This window comes from Arachis duranensis, chromosome 2 (assembly GCF_000817695.3).
Source record: "Arachis duranensis cultivar V14167 chromosome 2, aradu.V14167.gnm2.J7QH, whole genome shotgun sequence".
Lineage (NCBI taxonomy): Eukaryota > Viridiplantae > Streptophyta > Magnoliopsida > Fabales > Fabaceae > Arachis > Arachis duranensis.
Window position 1 is genome coordinate 76173370 of NC_029773.3, and position 10659 is coordinate 76184028.

General features: G+C 31.7%; 1 pseudogene; it reads left to right on the plus strand.

The window, feature by feature from the left end:
* Nucleotides 1-665: 665 nt before the first annotated feature.
* Nucleotides 666-9964, plus strand: LOC107475028 (aldehyde oxidase GLOX-like; annotated as a pseudogene).
* Nucleotides 9965-10659: the final 695 nt, after the last annotated feature.

Below are 10659 nucleotides of genomic sequence, written 5' to 3' on the forward strand. Positions count from 1 at the left end.
CTTATAGGAGTAAACCCAAACTTTGTAAGAGTAGAACATAATTTGTTGTACTAGGCACGTGGTGCCTGTTTGAGTCCATAAATGGCACGATTTAACTTACACACAAAAGTAGTGTCTTGATCCTCAAATTTCAGTAGTTGAGTCATATAGACAACCTCATCAAGGTCACCATTAAAAAAGACATTATTAAAGTTAAATTGCCTTAGACACCAACCATTAGAGAGAGCTATGGTAAGCATAGTACGGACAGTGGGCAATTTGACAACATGACTAAACATTTCAGTGAAATCTACGCCATGTTGTTGATGACACCCTTTAGCCACAAGTTTGGCTTTATACCTCATAATTGAATTGTTAGGAGTCTTCTTAATAGCATATACCCATCTACACCCAATAATAGTTGAATTTAGTGGAGGTAACAAGGGTCCAGGTTTGATTTTTTTCAAGAGTGCAGCATACTCTTCTTGCATTGCCTGAATCCAATGAGAAGAGTATTTGGCTTGTTTAACGGATGAAAGGATATTTTGCACTAAATCCAAATTAGTAGATGTGGCAGCCAAGGCTTTGGGCTTATGAATGCCAGCCTTAGCTCTTGTAGTCATAGGGTGATTATTTTTTGGTATATAAGGAGGATGGGCAAAGTGGCTAGAGTTTATATAGGTTCGATGAGGGAGGGAGCGGAAAGAGATTTAGGTCTTGGTGGTGTAAAAGTGTTTGGTGGAGAGGCAAAGTTAACCAATTCAGGAGTGGATGATAAGCTAGAATTAGTTGGAGTAACACCAGGCTGCATTGGAGATGAATTAGTAACTAAATTGGTAAACATAGATTGAAAAGGAAAGCATGATTCATCAAATAAAATAATTCTAGCAATGAGAATTTTTTCAGAAGAGATTAAACACTTAAAACCTCTATGTTGAGGTGCATATCCTAAAAAGACACTCTTCTCAGATCTAAAATCAAGTTTATGTGCATTATAAGGACGAGTGTGTGGATAACATTCACAACCAAATATGCACAAAATACTATAATTAGGTTTCTTAAGATGTAACATTTCATAAGAAGTTTTCATTTTCAAAACTGGTGTGGGTAAACGATTAACTAAAAAGATATATGAAAGAAAGGCATTTTCCTAATGTGTTTGAGGCATTGATATAGTAGCAAGTAAGGAAAGTCCAACTTTCACAATGTGGCGGTGTTTTCTTTCAACAATACCCAGTTGTTGATGCGTATATGGACATGCGAGCCTGTGATTTATACTATGATCCTGTAAGAAGTCTTAAAGGAAGACGATAGAAATTCCTTGACATTGTCCGTTTGAATGGACTTTAGAAAAAATCATGTTTGTTTCTCCATCATTGTTTTAAATTGAACGAAAATTTAAAAAACTTGGGACTTAGCATGCAAAAGATAAAGATAAGTGTAATGTGTATAAGCATCCACAAAGCTAATATAATAACGATAACCAGATCAAGAGTGAACTGGGCCGGTCCCCCACAAATCAATAAAAACTAATTCAAGAGGAAAGGAAAGAGCATGCATTTTGTAAAGACAGCAAGCATCACATAGAGCAGTAGCATCTTTATTTCGAACAAAAGCAATATTACAGGATTGCAAGATAATCTTAACTATAGCCATAAAGGGATGTCCAAGCCTCTTATGCCATATTGAACTAGGAATATTAGATTGAAAAAAAAAGCTTGTTTAAGAATATTACAATCAAGATGAGTTTGTGCAACCAAATTATTGAAGGTGTAAAGGCTATTTCTAAGGAACCCTCGAAGAAGAGTCTCGCGGTTGACCTGAGATTTAATAAAACAATCAAATGGGTGAAATTCAAAATACACATTATTATCTAGGCAAAATTTCGAGACACTAAACAAATTTTTGGCAATTTCAGGAACTTGTAAAATATTTTTCAAAACAAATAATCTATTAGATTCGGGATCAGATAATAGCATAGAACCAGTTTTAACAATAGATAAACATGTTCCATTAGCAACATAAAGTTAGTCTTGGCCTTCATAATCAAATGCTGAGAAGAGATTGGGTGCATCACTAATGAGATGGTGGGAGGTTTCTGAATCAGCATACTAAGATGCTTCAGAAACAGCAAAGGGAGTGGCCAAATAGGAAGTAGGTGGAGGGGCTGTGTTAGGAAGAGGAGGTGGTGGGTTTAAGTTTGCAAAAGTAGATGAAATCTGTTGTGATGAGGAAGGAACAGATGACGATTTGAAGGATGAAGGACCTTTAAATTTCTGATCATAACAGTGATAGCAATGAAGAACAACATGTCCAAACCATCCGCAAAATTGGCATTAAGGACAATTTTCAAGTTGTCAAGAATTTCTTCCACCACGTGTGTAGCGTCCACCTCTGCCTCTTTTGGAATCAAAGCTTTCCCATCCAAAATTTTTAAAATTTAAAGAAGAAGGTTGGGCAAAGTGAGCCTGAGCCATGGCAATAGAATTTTGTTTGAACTTTTCTGACATGTCATCGTGAGAAATTAAAAGAGCCTCCACCTCTCTGATAGTGTACAAATCTGATTTTGCACGTACAGTGATGATGAATGAAGAATATTTCTCTATGAGACCATCGCACAAAGCTTCAATGTGATCATTTGTGGAAATTAGATCACCAATAGCAGATAGAGAATTCACAAGATTTCTTATTTTTGTAATGTATTGAGAGGCTGTAAGATTGATTTTCTCGCAATTCTTGAGCTGTAATTTGAATTGCTTGGACTTGGTCTTAATTGAAGAAGCAAAAGAAATTTGAAGTTTTTCCCACATTTCACATATAGAGGTTCAATAGACCATACAATTTTTGAAGTCCACATCCATGGATACTAGGAGCTAGGAGCTGAGGTTGTAATCTTGAAGAACCTAATCCGAATAGGTTTTAGAAACTGTACCTGCTGTTTTCTCTGCATCAATTGCATATTGGGATGGTTTCTTTCTAGAAATAATATGATCATGAAGATTTTGGCCAAGAATTATGAAGAGGACTTGTTGTTGCCACATAAAAATAGTTATTCTCGTGCAGCTTCTCTGGAATTGGATAAAGGAGAGGACGATTTTGTGTAGTATCATTGATGGTGAGAGCCATGGATAAAAAAAGAAGAGGCACCAAGGATCTTACGCTCTTGATACCATGTGAAATCTTTAGAAGACTTGAAGTAATTTTACAATATTCTGCCGTAAGTAATACGCACAAAGAGACACAAATTTGAGCGAAAAATAAAATCCTCTATTGTGATTCCTCATTCCCTTTTACAATAGATGCATAAGACCTTTTATAGGCAACCAAATAAACCAAGCCACGTAATATATACACTCAAGATTCTAAACTTAAATTACCACAAACAGAATTATAATTACCACTTTATCCATTATTACTTATTGATTGACCTTTTTTGTAACTTATCTTTATCATTTACATATTGAAACTAATCCTATTTATCAAAAAAAATTCTAAACTAATTGGTATAACTTTAGACTTCAAGTAAATTATACTTTAAGTAGTATAAAATCTCAAGTAAATTTAAATTGGAGGTAGTCTTGAATTTCAAATAAATTTAAACACCAAACATAAAATAACTTAACCATCAAATCTAGCTCATTTTTATTTTTTTCAACCATAATATACTTCATGAATAATAATTTTTTTTACTTTAATTATTTAATCTTTTCGATACCAACCAATTGTACCAAATTTTTGGCATAATAAAAAAGGTTCTTATATTATAAGATATCCCATCTCCTTTAATCATACATTTTACCTAGGTATTTCACTGATATCTATCTACTAGGCGCCACTACCATTTTTCAAAAAACTAAATAAAAGAATATATATATTTTTTGGACAAGGATCTATCGACTAATTATACAGGTAGGAGCAAAATTAAATATTGTTAGGAAAAAAATGATCAAAATTAGGCAAGTGAAGTTAATGGAGGTTGCTTGTATAATACTTTACTAAAAACAAGGGTTAATGATCAAATGCTCAATGAAGTTACTGGAGGGTTGCTTATTATGGCCGTTATATAGCAATACTTTTTTCATTCATCTTGGTTTAATATCTTATGTATATATAATACATTATCCTTTCTAAATCAACTCTCTCTTTCATATTTTAGATTCATCAAAAAGTAAAAAAGACTTCTTTTAAAAAGGGTCTTCTATTTATTTTTATTTTAATACAAAAAGGGTAATTTTTATATCTAACTCTTTTATAGTTAAGAGATTTATCTATATTTTTAAATACTTACAATGAAATTTAGGGTTTGTTTGAGTGACCTTTTAAAAAAACTATTTTTTTTTGAGTTATTTTTTTTAAAAAATTTTTATTTATCAAAATAAAAGTAATTTTATATTTGGATATCTTATTTAAAAAAATCTTTTTATTTATCAATTATATTTGGATATAATGATATAAAAGTATTTTTCTATTTATTACATGAAAAATATCTTTTTTTAAAGAAAAATATTTTTAAAAAAAGATATAAATTATAACTTCTCAAAAAATATTTTTTTAATTTTTTTAATATTTTTACTTTTATTATAAAAACTTGACAAACATGCTAAAAAATAAAAAAAAGATCTTTTTCTATTAAAAATTTTTTTATCAAAATAATGACGCGTAAACAAACATTTTAAATATAATTCTCATACTATTCCAATAGATAGTTTCAACAAGAGAATCAATTGCTTTTGTAACCAATAAATAGCCAACAAATTTTAAATACTTTTCTTGAACTTACAATTAGAGAAAAAGAAAAGAAAAAAAAGATTAAAATTTGATTTAATTAATTTTTTTATCTTTTATATAAACCTACACGCATATATATCAATGAAAACATAAAAAGAAAAAAATATATAAATCCTCTAAAATGAACAAGGTTTTAGGATAAGAAAATGAAAAGTGAATTATATTAACTTCTAATAGCATGGTGAAAAGTCCTACAAAATGATCTTCTGAACTATTAATTCTTAAAATTTTCACTTTACATATATATACTTGCTCATTTTAAAGAATTTAAACACAAAAATAAAATCCCAAGATAACTATCATGCGGTTCATTTTAAATGAAGAAGTATGTGATTGGGGATTTGCTTTTAGTTTTAGATAAATAAGAAAGAGTCACTTTTATCCCCTATCCAACATCATTAGAAACCAAAGAACATTAGTAGGTGTAGGCCTAAGAATAATACAGGGAGAGAGAAGGTATATGGAGTAGTGGACATTGGACCGGCCATTGAAGAACCATGCCCGTGTGTGAGTTTAGCCACATTTAAATGTGTCCAAATTCAACCAACTTGACTTCATCTAGTACTTAATTTATTAGTCTAAGTGTTAAAAGTTTAAATTTTACTGTATACATACAGTAATTTATTGACTAATAATAAACTCTTAAATTAAACTTAAATTTTTGACAAATTAATCTTTAATGTATTAGATCAAATAATACCATAAAAAATAAAAAAAAAACAAATTTATCCAAATTCAACACCTTGGCTTTTCCCACACGTCACCCACCTTCTTTTTGGTTCTTCATGTAACCAATTCTATCCATTTCACATCCCCATAAAAACTCAAATCCAACATTGTACACACATACCATACTTTATAGCTAGTTATCATTATTCAATTTTTATTTTTTAATCATAAAATTTTTATTTTTATACAAAATTTAGAATTTAAAATATAATATTAAAGATTTATGATTTAAAGTATAAAATTTAAAATGAATAAAATACTTTTTTAAAAATTGATTAATATTAACTGAAAAAATACTTTTTTAGTATTACTAGTAATTTAAGTTAGACATCATTATATGAGGTTTGTAGACTTTAGGAGTGGTTTACTCATTTATTTTTCCAAAAAAAAAAAATCTTGTTTGCCCTTGCTTTTGCTTTTGTTTGTTTTCAACCACTTAAATGAAATCGATTCTCTCACAAGCCAGAATTTTTTGCTTTTTCAGATACATATTATTTCAACATCATTTACTTTGTTAAATCTACTCTTCCAAAAAAATAAAAAAAATAAAAAATACACACACACTATATTATCATTATGTCATCTTTGTTAGTGGTATATTACTTGCTTCAAAATCACTTTTAACTGAAATCAATTCTCGAGTTAATTTGAGCAGATATCAATTTTATTAAAAAAAAAGGAAAAATTAAGTAGAAAATATTTAATTCAATTTTGTTTCACGTTTTTTTTAATTGATTTTCATCCCAATACTATCTATAATACAGGATTTATCCATATCCTCTCATATTTTAATATATTATTTTAGTTATGGATAGATTGTTTCACCCACTAATTAATATGTTTATAAAATTATAAATCAACTTGGAATTAGTTATGCGTAGTCAATACCGTTATAAGGACGGAGTTAGACCATATTTTTAAAGGGGGTCAAATTTAAAGAAAAATAATAATAATCATAATCAATTAGGGGATGGAAGAAATGGTTAAAAATATGTTTGAGTAATTAAATTATTTTAATTATTTTTAGTCATCACAAAAAAAAATATTTTAAAGTTTTAAAAATATATTGGTAAAAAACTCTTGTATATATAGCAATTGATAAATAAACAAGAAATTGATAATAAAAGCTTGTGGTCAAAATAATTTTTACTTATAAATTAGTTTACTTCTTATTTTTTAAAAATAAATAAGAATTTTATTCAAATTAAAAACTAACCAATGAATCAAAAGAGAGAGCATTTAAGCATTTTTTAGAGTGACTAACTTCTAAGTTCTTTATAAAATAAAACAAAAATAAAAGTTGATACATTCATCAATAGATTATAAAACTTGGTGAGGGATGTCAAAGATAAAAAAAAAATAATCAAATTCAAAAACATATACATAAACATCTTTCACAAAAAAATAAAATAAAATTACATAAACATCTATTTTAGAATTGACTACTGAATACTAACCAATGTCACTTAAACCCTAATTCTGTCATTTGCTCGGTTAGTCTTTTTCACTGGCTCAATGGACTTTTGGTCTTTTTCACTTGCATTTTGACTGGAACAAAATCTAGTATCCATAAATTATATATTTCAATTTTTTTTAATCTTGATGTTATCTTTTTCATATAAAGTTTTAAGTTTGCATATGAAAATGTTAAAGATAATAATATTGTTACTTCTGTTTTTTGTAATATCATCTTTTTGTTCATTATATATTTGCAAAAACTTATTAAAAACAATTATATTACTAGAAATATATAATGATACCTATTTTTAAATATGAAACACCAAAAATATTTAATTTTAGCTCAAATTGGAAGGACATATCACTAAGACACCAACGGTCCAACCAGATAATGAATGCATATCAAGAAATACTCAATAGTCAATTAGCAGAAAATGAAATATCACTATGTTCTTGCATCTCAACTATGCTGCTGCTTCATCATTCTTTTCCATTTAACTCACTCATCTGCTGATCTTTTCGGCAGTGACGGAGTTTAGTTCAGACAAGGGGTGGCCATGGCCCCCTCAAACTTTTATTAAAAAAATTAGTAATACTTTTTTAAAAAACAAAAAATAGTTCAGTTGACTCAAATATTTTATTATAACTTAAAATACCAAAGTTTAATGTTCATATCTTACTTTTATTGTACAATAATTTTTAATTTTAAATATTCAAAACATATTGGATTTGAACTGAATTGACTGTATTTGCATTTCGCATCTCTCTATTCAATAAGCAACACTCCCTCTACGTTTGAGTTCAAATATAAAAAATTAGGTATTTTTTATTTATGTAATTTAATATTATTTTATATTTTACTGTTTATTTAATTTAATTTTTTATATGATAATTAGAATATTCAATCAATATTGATATTATTATATTTGTATAAATTGATAAAAAAAATTCAATAAATATTATAAATTTTAATATTTGTCCTTTTAATTTCTTTTTTACATATTTTGCCGGATATATATTCAAATTTCTATATAAAATAGTCATACAAAATCAAAGAGTTGATGATGTATTTTTTAAGAAGAAGGCTAATATTCAAGAAGGAAAACATATAACTTTTATAATATCAACACCTGTAGATAGTTTTTCTACTTTAATGAATCACGAAAAAAGTAAAAAACAACATTCAAAAGTTTAAAAAGTTACATTTGATGAGTTTAATCTTAATTCTTTAGAACGATACCCTGAAAAATGACTTCAAATTTGGCAATGTTACCCAAACCAGAGAAATGTTAGACAAGCTTATCTTAAATGGAATCCATATCAAAAGTATCTTGACAATTATCTTCTGTCTGACCCTCAAAATTTCGTTTCAAGTTCCGCCACTGCTCCCCGGCACGTGGGAACTCCTTGTGGCCGACGGCATTGCCTCAATGCACACGGCGGTGACCCGGTTCAACACGGTGGTCCTCTTAGACCGAACAAACATCGGCCCATCCCGCAAACTCCTCCCCAAAGGTCACTGCCGTTTCGACAAAAACGACGCCGTATTGAAGCTTGACTGCTACGCTCACTCCGTCCTCCTCGACCTCCACACCAACCAAATCCGACCGTTAAAAATCCTCACCGACACGTGGTGCTCATCGGGGCAGTTTCTCCCAAACGGCACTCTCCTCCAAACCGGTGGCGACTTAGACGGCTTCAAAAAGATCCGAAAAATAGACCCGTGTGACATAAATGGGTCATGCGATTGGGTTGAGCTAAACGACGTCGAATTAACGGAAGGACGCTGGTACGCATCGAATCAGATCCTCCCTGACGGTTCCGTTATCATAGTTGGTGGACGTGGCTCCAACACCGTCGAATTCTACCCGAAACGCATAAACGGTGCCGTCTCGTTCCCGTTCCTTCTTGAAGCAGAAGACACGCAAATGGATAACCTCTACCCTTACGTTCATCTTCTCCCAAATGGTCACCTCTTCGTGTTCGCGAACACGAAGGCGGTGATGTACGATTACACCAAGAACATAGTCCTTACGGTGTACCCGCAGCTAGACGGTGGTCCACGGAATTACCCCTCCGCGGGGTCCTCCGTCATGCTTGCGTTGCAAGGAGATTATTCCAATGCGGAGATTGTTATCTGCGGCGGAGCACGGTACAGTGCGTTTCTTGAGCGGAGTACGGATACTCCGGCTCACAGAAGCTGCGGCCGGATCTCTACAACTCAAACTGATCCGGTTTGGGTCACGGAGGACATGCCGTATGGGAGGATAATGGGAGACATGGTAATGCTACCAAACGGCGACGTTTTGATCATTAACGGCGCTATGTCGGGTTCGCAGAGATTTGACATGGCGTCGAATCCCTGGCCTAACGAACCGTTAGGCCTTCGGTTCATGGTTCATGTTACCCGATGGAAGGGTGCTTCTTGCCGGGAGCAACCCGCACGTGTTCTATACGTTCGATGCTGAATTTCCAACGGAATTGAGAATTGAAGCGTTTTCTCCCGAGTATTTGGGTCCGGATAAGGCGAATATCCGACCCGAGATTTTGGAGGTTCCCGAAACGGTGCTTTTTGGAGCGACGTTTAATGTGATTGTGTCGGTTGAGTTGCCTGTGGTGGAAATTGTGGAGGTGAATTTGGCGAGTGCGCCTTTTGCAACGCACTCATTTTCACAGGGTCAACGTTTGGTCAAACTAGCGGTTACTTCTGCTGTGCCGGACGGTGGTGTTGGTAGGTATAGGATTGGGTGTACGGCGCCGCCGAATGGGATGGTTGCGCCACCGGATTATTACATGGTGTTCGCCGTGAATCAAGGCGTGCCTAGCGTTGCACGTTGGGTGCACTTGTCGTAGTAGCTTCGGCAATCTTTTTAAAAAAAAAATCATGTTGGGTTCTGATTTTTTGAAACTTGAAAATTTTGGAACATTGGGATTGTATTTGATTACAGTAAAACATTTTTAGTTTTGGATTCTACAATTGTTAATAGTATTAAAAGGAACGGATAGTTTACGCAGTTGGTTGATTTGTGTTTAGTAATGAATTATATGATCAAATGGAATATTATTGAATTATTGGTTTAGTTTTGTTTTGAAGTTTATTATTTAGTGTTATTGTTTAAACAAAGGTGGACAGTTCAATAGATCAAGTCTTCATGATTTTGTGTGCAGTGTTTCACTAAGATTGATTATTATAACTTGTAAGGATCACAATTATTTGAGACACAGAGAAAGTTGGTGTGAAAGTTACACTTCATACTTTTGGTTCCTTGAGATGCTATTTGCTGCATAATGTGACTTTTGGGACCCTAAAGTGTATTACTTTTAATACACTTATGAAATCAATGTAGTTAGTGGAATATTATGCTTAAAGAAATGAGATTATATAATATATGACTTTAGAAGAAAAAAGAATCACGGGTATGATTTTGATTAATATAACAACTGAAGTATAATTGTTATTCTTAATTATAAATCAATCAGCACTATAATACAAACTGGTGCCAGTATTATGATGTCGTGTATTAATACAACATAAGTGATGTTAAAGTGGGACATACTTAGTTCATAATTAATTTTTTTCACACTCAAAGCAAATAACCCAACTCTGAGACTCTGGTTATGGAAAGATGAGCTTCTTTAGTTCAACGACACTCCTTACTTTCATGGAGATGATAGATTATCTCAATTAGTAGAAAGTACTAAACT